The 13,633-nt window shown below is 42.2% G+C and overlaps 1 protein-coding gene across 1 annotated transcript in view; it reads right to left on the bottom strand.

Annotated features, from left to right (window-relative positions):
* The window catches only part of SIAH1 (siah E3 ubiquitin protein ligase 1), a 47,829-nt gene extending 34,883 nt beyond the window's left edge, over positions 1–12,946 (bottom strand). Inside the window, exon 1 of the mRNA XM_063141090.1 lies at positions 12,914–12,946. The gene's annotated coding sequence lies outside the window, so the exon portion shown is untranslated. The remainder of the gene's footprint in view (positions 1–12,913) is intronic.
* Positions 12,947–13,633: the final 687 nt, after the last annotated feature.

Raw genomic sequence — 13,633 nt, 5'->3', positions numbered from 1 at the left:
CCAACATTTGCCCATGATAAACTGGGAAACTGGCCAAGGACAACCTTTCTACTGGGCGAGTCTATTGAGTTGACCAAGATCTGCAAAAGGGCAGGTTTGTTGTTTTTTTCCAAAAATCCAAATACTTTATTTCTTAGGGTTTGGCATTAGAATGTAAGCCTATGCGGCAGGGTCTTGCTATTTACTGTTTTACTCTGTACAGCACCATGTACATTGATGGTGCTATATAAATAAATAAATAATAATAATAATAATAATAATAATAATGATTGCTTGGGAAACAAAAACTTTAAGAAGAACTTTAAGAAGAACTTTAAGAAGAACTTTAAGAAGAACTGCCACGAGTCCAAAGGTGACTGAAGCAATTTTGGACACATATATTAAAACATGTTATTCAGGGTAGAGCCCTTGATGCTGTTTACTCTTTTGGTTTTATTGTCCTGATGCTGCTGTCGTTGGTTTTCAACTTACTGTTGCTACTTGCTTTTATGGGATTGAATCCAGATGTAGTTATATACTTAGAGCAGACCCATTAAAATCAAAGTTAGTCATGAATAATGGAAGTCCCACTGGTTTCAATAGGTCTATTCTAAGCACAACTAGGTTTGGATCCAACCCATTATATAGTTTGGGGAGAAAGAGGAACCCCTCTTAAATGGAAAGGGTCATGACTAACTTGTCCAATTGATAGCAATGGATCTATAAATATGACTAAATTTGGATCCAACCCGTGGTTTCTACTGGCACGCTATGCATTTTTACTGTCTGTGCTGGCACAATGAAGTGTCTGAAAATTATAACTCCAGTGATGGCACTTACTTCTGAGTTGAAATGTATAGGATCACACCTTGTCTTATTGATTTTGATGGCGTAAACGTTCAGATAATTCCTTAATTCTCCAAAGCAGAATTTTAGCTTTTGACTGCGAGTTTCATTTTCTTGCTTTTCCTAAGATGCTTAAGGATTTGGCAAGTGGAGACAGGAGTACATCTTAAATAAATGTCTGCAAAGCTAAACCGATTGGGTTTTTTTCTCCCTCAAAGGTAGAGTGCAAATGGAGCACTCAAATCACCATGCATCTATGGGCTTGGCAGGGCGCCAGTTTTAACTCGCAAACGTTCCTTGGCTAAATTGGATCCAGATGTTTACATAGCATAAAATATTAACAAACATCTCCCAGGGGCAGCCCATAGTTATTGAGTTAGTAAATTAATAAATGAAACCCTCCCCACTCCTGCCCCAAAATTCATTAGGGTGAAAACCCAGTGTTTAGCCAAACATCTACGTCGGCTTATTTATTTTAATAAAAGCTGGATGTGTGATTCTAATTTAATTAATTGCAGCCATTTTAGAGTGATGTTTGCCTAGGTTATTACTGAAAGGTTATGCAGTATAACATTTGGGAAGGCAAAACGGACTGTGTTTGTTTAAATGATTACAATTGTTTCCCGTCTTTTTCTAAATATCTGTCTGTCTGTCTGTCTGTCTTTCACTAAGAAACAGGGCTGCATGAACCATTTTACTGGATCATTCCACTGGGAATGATGGGAGTTGCAGTCTAACACATCTGGAGGGCATCAGGTTGGGGAATGCTGATCAAGCCTGATCAATGCACTCAATTGCTATGTTATTGTCATAATATTTTTATTGCTTTTAATATTTTAATTGATTTTTTTAATGTATTTTATTGTTGTAAGTCGCCTTGTGAGGGCTCCTACCCTGAAAGGCGGCCAAGAAATGTTTTAAATAAAATAAATAAATAAATAAATAAAGTTGGTGCCTACTTGTAGAACTCACTCCAAGGAAGAGACCACCTAGCTCCAGCATCAATAAGGTTCAGAGAGCAGGTTAAGGCATCGTTATTTCAGAGGGAATTGGGGACTGCAGAGAATCAGTGATTCTATGTCAGTGGTCTCCAATGTTTTTGCGGCAATGGGCACATAAGAGTGTCACGGGCACTGTCACAAAATGGCTGTCATGGGGGCTTCCATGTTCACAGAATGGTGGCTGTGGTGGGTGTGGCCTGTCACAAAACACCCATTCCCTTGAAGGCAAGCTGATGAGACTAAAAGAAAAGTAGTTTGCCCAAGAACCTAAGTTCCTGGCAGAGGTGAGGAGCTAAGCTCCAAAACAAAAACACTCCTTGGAACTCACACAAAAATGCTGATGCAGCCCTTTATTTGAGCTTGCCAGCGTTCCCTGACCCCAGTTAAGAAAAATCTTAAGAAATAAAATAACAATCAGGAGGGGCCAGGGAGCCTGGCTGGCACCAGGAGAGGAGTCTGCGGGCACATGGTGCCCACGGGCACAATGTTGGGGACCCAGCCCTTAGGCTTTCTTGGGCATTCATGATAATTTCTCGTGATGTTTCTAACAATACAATCCCATGAACGTAGTTTGGGAAGGAACCCCTGCTGTGTTCAAAGCGTCTTACTTCCTCATCCATGTGTTGAGAACTGATTGTAAAGATGGAAAAGTGGGGCATATATCTACGTAAGTTAAATAAAGAAATCATTAAAATAAACCAAAGGTACTTGCTCTTTTCCAGGGAAACACCACTGCTTTTGAATCAAAAGTGTGTGGGGAATTACTATTAACAAGATGAATTTATCAGGAACAGAATAATAAAACCGGGCCAAATTTGGGGCTTATTAGATGTGTGATTTGATTATCATTTGATGAATCAACATGTTTTAACAATGATAGGTTCAGACTTTCCAATGGAGTTTGCTGTGGGCTTTTCTACACGAGCGATTTTTTGAAGGCTCATGATTGGTCACTCCCGGAAATTAGCGGCTCCGTTACATGATATCATCAAACTCCAGGATGTCTCCCACACTTTCCCCCCTTTTATACTGCTTTCAAAAAGATCGGAGATAATGCGAAAAGGGACATTATTCTGACCTGTCGGCTATGTGAAACACCAGCATAGAACTATAGTGACCTCGCCATCTAGTGGCTGGAAATGGAAACACACAGAAACATATAGAACTTGCCAAGAAAGGACTTTCCTCCGTTCAAACCACGTCTGCCATGTAAACGAGCCCATCATAGTCCCACAAAGAAATCGAAAGCAGAAAGCCCTAGTAATGATGCGGGGTGGGTTTTTTTTCCTTTAAAGTAGAGAACCTTTGAGTCTTGTAAGCTATCTGTAGGATATCGACATTCAAGCCTTAAGTCACACCTGCTCCCATTGTGTGCCCTCACCAACGCCTACTCTTCCCCTCCTTTGGGGCAGAGTCCTGCTCTTTCTCATGTTTAATTAGCTGCAAACTGGCACTTCAAGTTTAGGCAGGCATTTGGCCTTTTGTTGTTTTGTTTGCAATAAATGCAAGAGTAATCTTGAGTACAACCTGAGCTTGCATCTTAGAAAGGCAACAGACTCTTGCTTGCTTGCTTGCTTGCTTGCTTGCTTGCCTGCCTGCCTGCCTGCCTGCCTGCCTGCCTGCCTGCCTTTCTTCTTTCCTTTCTACCTTCCTTCCTTCCTTCCTTGGGAATTAACATCTATTTGCATAACGAGGGAAAGATGTCACTGCGAACTGAGTGGGGATGTTTATCACCAAGAAATCCGGCCCTTTTTGGGCTCACCAAAGTTCTCTGGCCTGCTTGACATGGCTTGTATTTGCAAGCAAAGTTGCTGGTGGTTTCCCCCAAAAGTTGGCAACGTTTTTGTGTATATAACAGCTTCCTAGTTATACAAATATATATAGTTTTAAAAAATCTTAAGAAATCAGATAAATATTGTGCAATCCTGAGATGAGCACCCTGTCTTTTCCAGTGTAGGCTGAGTTAGGGTGACCATATTTTGGAAACCAAAAAGGAGGACAACATGGTCGACCCCCAAGGGGGCATGTCTAGCACCCTTGGGGGCATGCCCACCCAAACATAGCCTTGGTCACATGTCTGATTTTACAGTACACATTTAAGACAAATCTGTTCTACAAAATAATTATAAAACCTCAATTTTAAAAAAAATTCCTACAAAATCAATGGATGATTGGATCTGTTTCAAATTTGGTATGTCTAAAGCTCTACCTAAAACCTATCATGGTGCAAAGTTTCATCTCTTTATCTTTAAACATGACGATTTTAAAAATAATAATTTTAAAACCTCAATTATTAAAAAAATCCTAAAAAATCAATGGATGAACAAATCTGTTTCAAATTTGGTATGGCCAAAGCTCTACCTAAAACCTATCATGGTGCAAAGTATCATCTCTTTGTCTTTAAAAATGACGATTTAAAAAAAAAAATTAAAACCTCAATTATTAAAAAATTCCTAAAAAATCAATGGATGAACGGAACTGTTTCCAATTTGGTATGACTAAAGCCCTTCCTAAGAGCTGCCATCATGCCAAGTTTCATGTGTTTATCTTTAAAAATGACAGAGTTATAAGCATTTTTGTTAATTCCCATTAGAGCTGCTCTTTGGCTGGGGAAGATTGGAATAATCCGGATTTTCCCCTCCCCCTCCCGGATTTGTCACCAAAACCCTGGGCAAATCCGGGCAAATCCGGTCATATGGTCACCCTAGGCTGAGTCCCTGTCCCCATGCAGAGAGAGACATGGTATTCCATGCCTCTCAGCTCCGAGAAGGGCAAAATGGGTGAGGCGATAATGTTAGCGGCCATGGTGTCATCATCCGGCCTGGGGAGGGCATGGTGGGTGACAATGTTGCCCCCACCCAATTCTGGTTCTGCACCCCAATTATAAATTTTCTAAACGATCAACAAAGAAACACGATCAGTACTTTAAACATATTTTTACATACCCAGAAATCGCTCCCCAAATACCTGTAATAGTAAAGCTTATTAGTTTTGAGTAACCACCCCCCACATGAGATTAATCCAATAATTCCCATGAAATTAAAATTGATTTGTAAATAAAAGCAACAATTATATTAACCATTCTGTATCTATTACAGTAATTATATTTAAAAAAAGCAATTAGGTCCCCTTTAAAATAGGAAATATTTAATTGGTTTTTAATGATGCCCCAATTAACAGTCGTTATTGCTGCAATCAAATCAGGACTGCGTGTATGTATTAGTGTGCTCAGTGGAGGCTGGTGGCCCCAGTGTCAGTGAGGCGGTGAATCCATTCTGGGTTTCCGTCAGAACCAGTTAGAAGTCTAAAGGAGCCTGTCCAAGAAGTCTAACATTGCTATCCAAGGACCATCTTAGTCTTTTAACGCTGTTATTTTAAATCTGTATTTTAAATCTCTGCATTGCTGCTCGTTTTTATTCTGGTTTTACTTTTATATTGTGGTTTTAAATTGTAGTTTTAAGCTTCCATAGTTTATATTTTACAGTGTTCCTAGAATCATAGAATCATAGAATAGCAGAGTTGGAAGGGGCCTACAAGGCCATCGAGTCCAACCCCCTGCTCAATGCAGGAATCCACCCTAAAGCATCCCCGACAGATCCCCGACAGATCCTTATGGTTTTAATTTTTGTGAGCCACCCAGAGAGCTTTGGCTGTTGGGCAGTATAGACATGAAATAAAATAAATAAATAGTCAGTGGGCCCCTGCTGGGGTGGGGGTCCCTGGAAGATGCCTGACCATGCCTACTGTTGATTCTGTCCTGGGGCTCATCTATACCAAGCAGACTATTCCACTATGAAAGTGGTATGAAAGCAGCATATAAAAGGCAGGAAACACACAACTGCTTTACAGCGGTATTGAAATGCACTGACAACTGTTGGGGCCCATTGACACAGACCATAAAACTGCTTTCATACCACTTCCATAATGTTATATCTTGCTTGGTGTACATGCGCCATGGGCCCCAACAGTTGTCAGTGCATTTCATTGCCACTCTAAAGCAGTAGCGTAGATCCTGCAATGCACTTCAATACCGCTAAAAAGCAGGAGTGAGGCTCCTGCCTTTTATATACCACTTTCATACCACTTCCATAGCGGAAATCCTCCTTGGTATAGATGAGCCTGTGGTCACTTAGCTGCTGCTCAGGCAGTCTCTGGAGTTGCATGTGGTGACCAGGCGCCTGGGCATTTGCATGACTACCTGGCATGCATGCACATACACACGTAAGAACACCATCAGAAGAGTCATGCTGGATCAGACCAAGGGTCCATCCAGACCACCACTCTGTTCACACAGTGGCCAACCAACTATTGACCAGGGACCCACAAGCAGGACATGGGTGCAACAGCACCCTCCCGCCCATGTTCCCCAGCAACTGGTGTAGTGCCAGGGTAACTAAAAGGACTACTATGGCACTCTGGAAACCTGAAGGCATAACATGTTAGTCTTCCATTCAAACAAAAGGGGTTTCAAGTGATTCTGTTTGAAATATCTCAGCCATCTCAGACTAGGCCTTGCTCTCTAGAGGTCAAGATGGAGATCACTGACTCTTCGACAGACAGATACAGGGAGTCTGTGAACCGCTAACTCTCTTCCCTGCCTAGCTGAATTCTTAGCCCTTGGTCTGCTCTTCTGCCTTCTGTAGGGTGACTATATGAAAAGGAAGGACAGGGCTTCTGTAAAAATTGTAGAGGAAAAGGAATTTCAGCGGGTGTCATTTGTATGCATGGAGTACCTGATGGAATTCCCTTGTCATCAAACAGTTCAACCTGCAGGAGCTCTGCCCTCTTTTGTATCTGGTCACTCTAGTATAGCTCCTGCAGCTTTCACTGTTGAGATAAAAAGGGAAATTCCCTTTTCTCTAAAACTGTTGAAGATACAGGAGCCCTGGCCTCCTTTCCATATGGTCACCCTACCTTCTGCTATGACACCGTCTTGCATCACCATATCCCACTTTGAATATTTTCCTTGAGCCCACCTCACAAATCCCAGGTTACCATGGGAACAGCAATAAACAGTTTTACATCATTGCAAGTGTGTGGCCTATTCCTTACCGGACTTTGGGACGGTAAGGACTGCAGCTGCGTGACTCTCCAGCATTTGGAAACTTTCCAGAGTCGTGGCCTTTTCAGCATCATGGCAGGTAAGAAATTTTTTCTTACATGTGGAGGATGGAATGAGGAATAATGTAAGAAAAAATTTCTGTCTGTTGGTTTTATAAACTTTTTTAGATATAAGTGATCAGAATGGCAGTAAACCCACATATCCAAAAATGCAGTCTCATTTCTATCTTGATGAGAGGAAAATTTGATGTTGCTATAGTATTGATCCAGGTTAAAAAGTCAATATTTCAAACTATGTGGATTTTCAAAAATTAAAAAAATATCGTCTATGTATCGTTTATAGAATAGTATTTCCTTATAGAAGGGGTTTTGAGCCGGATGAGAGATAAAATCCTCTTCCAGCTGTGCCATGATTAAATTGGCCACACTAGGGGCAAAAGGGCTTCCCATGGCAACGCCTCGAATCTGCAGGAATTTTTTTTCATCAAACCTAAAATAGTTTTTTTCTAATATGATCTCAGTAAGTTCTAATAGGACATAGGTAGGTGGAGAAAGATTATCCCGTTTATTGAGATACCATTCAACAGTATTGCGTGCCTCAATATGAGGGATAGTATTGAGGGAACTGACGTCCAAAATTCCCATAATGGCATCGGGCGGAATATATTTCCCCTCTATTTTATAGATGAAATCAGAGGTCTCCTTTAAATATGAAGGCATTTGAGCCACGAAGGGGTGCAAGAAATGGTCAACGTATTGGGATAAGCAGGGCCGGTGCTACCATTAGGCCCACTAGGCAGCCGCCTAGGGCGCAGACCTCAGAGGGGCGCCGTACTGCCCTTTAAGGGTCACCGTTTTATACAAATTAGCTGTTTTAAGAAAAAACAGAATAAGTTCAAGTTTTGTGCTTTTTATTTTTTCTACAAAACATCTGTTCTTAAAAATCAAAGTTGGCCATTTGGGGGGGGGGGGAGTGCAAGTAGCTCACCTTGCCTAGGGCGCAAAGTAGTCTGGCACCGGCTATAGATTGTATGTATAGTGTAGGATGAATTACATACAGAACGCTTGCATAAACTGATGTGTCTTCTTCCCAGCAGAATCCAGAGAGGATTTTAGACTGCCCCGGATCCCTCAGGAGAGAGGAATGTACAACACAGGAGAAAGACCTCTACCAAGGCCACGGCCTGATGCGTGGTCGTACCGCAGAAGTCTAGCTGCAGAGAAACCATGGCCAATTTATCAGCCGAGAAAAGTGCCGTCCAGACTGCCGAAGTTGGTGGAGGCCTCCTTGCCGAGGCCCCTGAACGAAAGAGATAACAATTGTTTCCTTAGGGCAATGCCAGTAGAGAAGCCTGTACAGAAGCCTGTACAGAAGCCGGTGCCGCCTCGTGTGCGGACCCCAGAAATCACCACCTTGTGGGTCAACCCACAATACATATCTACTCTGAAGCTGGTGACACCCCCAACACAGAGCCTAGGAACAACTTTGCCGAAGAAGCCACACCGGGCATCTCTCCGAAAGTCGATGGCGACCTGCATCAAAAAGGCCGCTCTGGCAAAACTGGGAGAGACGCCTTGGCAAAAGACCGATGGACCCAACCCACCACCTTCCAATTCGTCCAGGCCAATGCGGCTTTATTATCCAAAGCCACCGCACAGGTCAGTGACGAGACTACGACATTTGTAAGGATTCGCCAGGATTCCTATTGATAAATCAGGGTTAGGGGGAAGAGGTTGTTGCAAACCATTTTGCCCATTTTGCTCATACCTTTACATTTGCTTTCAAAAATGGGTTTTTAATTGTTTGTACATGTTTTTTCAGTGTTGGAAGAAAGGGGATCACCCTGATCGTAGGGATGCAGGGGGCGCTTTTAATTGACACCCACGGGATTGCGGTCTTGTTCCTAATTATTTTAAGTAGTTGCCTCAATTGAAAGGCATCATGGTACAGTCTAAGATTTGGGACACCCAACCCCCCTAGGTTAGTTGGCCGGAAGAGAGTCGCTTGATTGACACGGATGCGCTTGCCCCCTCCACTGAACGTGGCTAGAGCTTGTTGCCAACGTTTGAACTCATTTCCAGGAATCTCTACTGGCAAGGTATGAAACAGAGAAGACGGTTTAGGCAACAAAGTCCATTTCAGGGCCATATTCCTCCTTAGTCAAGATAATTTAAGTTTCTTCCACAGAATCACTTGAAAACCCTTTTGTCTGAATGGAAGACTAACATGTTATGCCTTCATTTTTCCAGAGTGCCATAGGCCGCATTCCATCCGGCTTGGGTCCATCGGTCAGCCCTGGCTTTGCCACGGCCTTTTCCACGCAGGCCGCCATCGATGTCAGGAGAGATGTCAGGCGTGGCTTCGGCGGCGAAGTTGTCACTAGGCTCTGCAGACGGGGAGGCACCGGCTTCGGGGTAGACGTGTGGGGTGGCTCTGGCCACCTGGTGATATCTGGGCTCCGCACAGGAGGCGGCAACTGCTTCTGTACCGTTGTTGGAGGCAGCACAGGCTTCTCTACTGGCATTTGCCAAGGGCCCTGTACTGGCTTCGGCCAAGGGGTGTTTCTTTCAATCACGGGCCTTGGAAGGAGGCCTCCACCACCTTCGGCAGGCTGGTCAGCACTTGTTTCGGCTGAGGAGTTGGCATGGCAGCTAGACGAATTTGGGGAGCGTGCACGGTTCGCGACGTGGCCTAGGCAGAGGTCTTGTTTCATCCACTATGTACACTCCACTCTCCTGAGGGATCCGGGACATTCTCCAATCCTCTCTGGGTTCTGCTGGGAAGAAGACACATCAGTTGATGTCAGCATTGTATTCCCAACGTAGTTTTTATGTTTATGTTTTTATGTTTTTTGTTCATTACACTGAAATCTGTTGATTTAAAACTTCTTTAAATACTAATAAATCAATACATATTATTGAGCTGGTTGTCTCTGCTGCATCTTCTGTTCGGTAGTACCCCTCCCCCTGCAAGAAAGGTGATAGCCCACTTGCTGCCGCAGGTGAATGTGTTGGAAATTCCCTAGTACTGGGCCAAACCACTGGGCCTCCCTGTCTTAGTATTGCCTGTGTTCCTTTGAAGTGGTTAACACTCCTGCTGAGAGGAAGTTTCTAATTTATTTAAGAACTTGTTGGCTGCCAATACACACAGAGCTTTCTGAACTTGGCTAAAACTTTTTAAAAATCACTAAAAATCAGCGGATGGACCTATATGCTTCAAAATTGCCATGCATCAAGCCCTTATAAAGACCTACCATATTTAGAGGCTATCATGGTGCCTAGTTACATGGCTTTACCTTTAAAAATGACAGAGATGAATGCATTTTTGTAAAAGGAGAATGGTAAAACTTTTTAAAAAACTACTAAAAATCAACGGATGAACCTATTTGCTTCAAAATTGCCATGCATCTAGCCCTACTTAGGTTCTATCATGCTGCAATATTGCAGGTGTGTATCTTGAAAAATGACAGCGTATTTTTAAAGAATAATTTTAAAAACTCAAACTTTTTTTAAAAACCTAAAAAGTAGCAGATGAAGCCATGTGCTTCAAAATTGCCATTCGTAAGGATATATTTAGAAGCTATCCGGTTGCGAAGTTATGTGTGTTTACCTTAAAAAATGATGGTGATAAATGCATTTTTGTAAATGGGGGGATGGTTTGAGGTTAAAATCTTAAAAATAATTCTAAAAGTCAGTGGATGAACATATGTGCTTCAAAATTGCCATGCATCAAGCCCCGCTTAGGTTCTATCACAATGCAAAGTTACATGTTTGTTTCTTGAAAAATGAGGAAGTTATAGCACTTTGAAGTGACTGGAACTCACATTTTAAAAAATTCATTGCAAGAAAACTGATGGACATATCTGTCTAAAATTGGAAATGCTTAAGCATCTCCAAGGTATCTGTAAGCTCACCAAATTTCATTTTTATATCATTAAAAATAAAAAAGTTATAGACATTTCTTTAGGCCAATGTAATCCTATGGCAAACCTCCGTTGACAGGAGGGGGTTGTACTTGCTGGAGAAAGGGGAGCAGAGGTGAAGAAAAGCAGATGGAGCGCTTCGTCTTCTTTTGTGTTCACTAAACTCCATTGAACTTACTTCTGAGTAGGATTAGGCTACACTGCCTAGTCACAAAGTTAACCAGAATTAACCTGAACTTCACACTGACTATTGCTAGCATATTAAATATCTGACTTGTGGTTTGTGGTGTAGTGGCTAGAGTGTCGGACTGAGAGTCGGAAGATCTGGGTTCTAGTCTACACTCAGCCATGGAAGCTCACTGGGTGTTTTTGGGCCAGTCACAGACTCTCAGCCCATCCTACCTCGCAGGCTTGTTGTTGTGAGGATAAAATGGAGAGGAGGATTATGTACACTGCTTTGGGTTCCTTAGAGGGAAAATGGTGGGATATAAATGGAATAAATAAATAAATAAATAAATAAATAAATAAATAAATAAATAAATAAATAAATCCTAACTCTTGTAATTTGTAGTCAGATGTTTTGATAGTGGTAGTAACAGAGTTTGGTAGAAACTCAACACTGAGGCCTTATGGTGGGTGCTTCTCACCAGTTCTCCCACTATTGTACAGATAAAAATCTGGAAAAGGCTATGCCTGGAGCAAGACCTTTAATAGAAACTGTGAAAATCTAGTTTATATTACATCTCAAGTGTTACAATGTTTTAAAGAGAGACGCTCTTTCTTGCTCAATATTAAATCACATTGAATGGGCCTGAGAAAAGATTGCTGCAGTGACCCAATCATTCTTCCTCTTTTCTTTCTCCACCCTTGTCTAGGAATAAGTCCTATTAATCTCAGTGAGGCTTTCTTTTGGTTAGGGCACAATCCTTTGCATGCTGTCTGTGCAGTGCTGGGAGTTGTAGGACATTTCTTTCTTTACTGACAGTTTCCCATTTTCTGTTTAGTCCAGCAGTTGTGTACCAGGTCCTAACCACAGTGCTCTTTAGCCTTTGTTTTTTCTAATCCAGGACCTGTTTTCTTTAGAAAAATGGAAAATTATACATTTTCTTTTGCATTGATCTGGTATGAAGACAGCAAAAAGAACCTCCACAAAGAAACTTTTACAGCAACTAAAAATTCATGTTAATTTCAGATACACTGAATGGCTCACTTTATTTCAGTGGTTTTAACATTAACATGTTTTGTAGAACACGTTTGTCTTAATTGTGAGCTGTAAAATCAGACATGTGATGAAGGCCGCGCCCCCTTGGGGCCGGTCATATCAGGATGGGCCCGCCTTGGGGGCTGAGCAGGTTGGGTTGGGCACACCTCCTTGAGCCATGTTGTCCTCCTTTTGGGGTTCCAAAATATGGTCACGCTAGTGTACATAGGCATCCTGTGTCTGAAATGCAGGGAGCACATAGCCATCAGGACTAGTAGCCATTGATAGCCTACACACAATTAAAAAATAGTAATCACTGGCACGTGTTTAGTAACTTGTTCCGAGTTTGCTGCTGTCACTGTTGTTACTATCTCGGCCCACGCCATTAATTTAGCCCGCTCAGCCCCTGTCTTGTTAACCAGGGAACTGAAATATCCTGCAGCGGGGGAAAAATTGGAAGGGTGTTGATTTTTAGGATCGTCTGGCAATGAAAAATGGCCTTCTCTCTATCCAACCTTCTGCGGACGCCTTTGCAAAAGGCGTTTTGCCTTCATCTCTGGATCTCGGCGCTGCTGTTTTTCCAATCCACCCGATAAAGGCAAAATTCAAATCTTAAACCTTCCAAACAATTATTGCTAATTAACTAGGTTATCTGTGCACTCTTTGTTATCTTGACATTTCCCGCGATTGCAGGCATGGTGCAAAGCTGATCCCCAAAATAGACATTCCCATTTATTTTCTTCTGTGCTACGCAGAAATATCTTGGCATCGGTTCATAATACATTAGCTTCCAAGCAATGCAATAACAGAGCTGCCTATCTGGCCACAGCTAGGGCTATTTCTGAAGCTCATTTCATTCGCTTTTTAAGCAGTAATTTTAAATACAAAACCGTGCAGCTTACCATCGCTGATAAGCAGATAATCTTCAGGGGCAAGCAATGCGTAATCTTGTAGAATATGCCTTGCATCTCAACTCCCAGGTTCTCGGGCTGATGTGTCACCAAAGGTCCCTGAATCAGAGGGGAAATCGTTAACGTTGCTGTGGGGCCACTATCAATGGGACTCCCTCTCTCCCTTTCTCTTCATTGATGTTCCCCAAATTAATGCCACAAATGGGACAGGAATAGAGTCGCCCTGGTATGCCATGACTGGTTAAGCAAGCTATGTGAGAGCACAACGCAGCTAGCAAGGGTGTTGAAGTGCTTTTAATTTTTGCTGTGTTGTTTTATCCTGGTTGTGCTTTTTATATTGTATTTTGTATTTGTGTTTTTAGATTCTTGGTTGTTTTTTTATGATCTTTATGCTCTTATTTTTTGTGAACCACCCAGAGCGCTTTGGCTATTGGGCGGTATAAAAATGTAATAATAAATAAATAAATAAATAAATAAATAAATAAATAAATAAATCCGAGGGATGAGTTCCATTTTGGAGAGGTTCTTGGGGTCCAAAAGGGGTGGAGCAAAGGGGCAGGCCCAAAATGCCAATGTATTGTCGCTTAAAGCTCTAAACCTTAGGAGAGGCATTTCAACCTTTTAGAATGGGGGGGGGGGGGAAGGAACCCTGCACAAATGCTGAGAAACCACCAAACCATCCATGCTTGGAAGAAAGGGATGTGGCCTTCT

This window comes from Elgaria multicarinata, chromosome 14 (assembly GCF_023053635.1).
Source record: "Elgaria multicarinata webbii isolate HBS135686 ecotype San Diego chromosome 14, rElgMul1.1.pri, whole genome shotgun sequence".
Lineage (NCBI taxonomy): Eukaryota > Metazoa > Chordata > Lepidosauria > Squamata > Anguidae > Elgaria > Elgaria multicarinata.
This window is presented reverse-complemented; position numbering and strand designations above follow the sequence as displayed.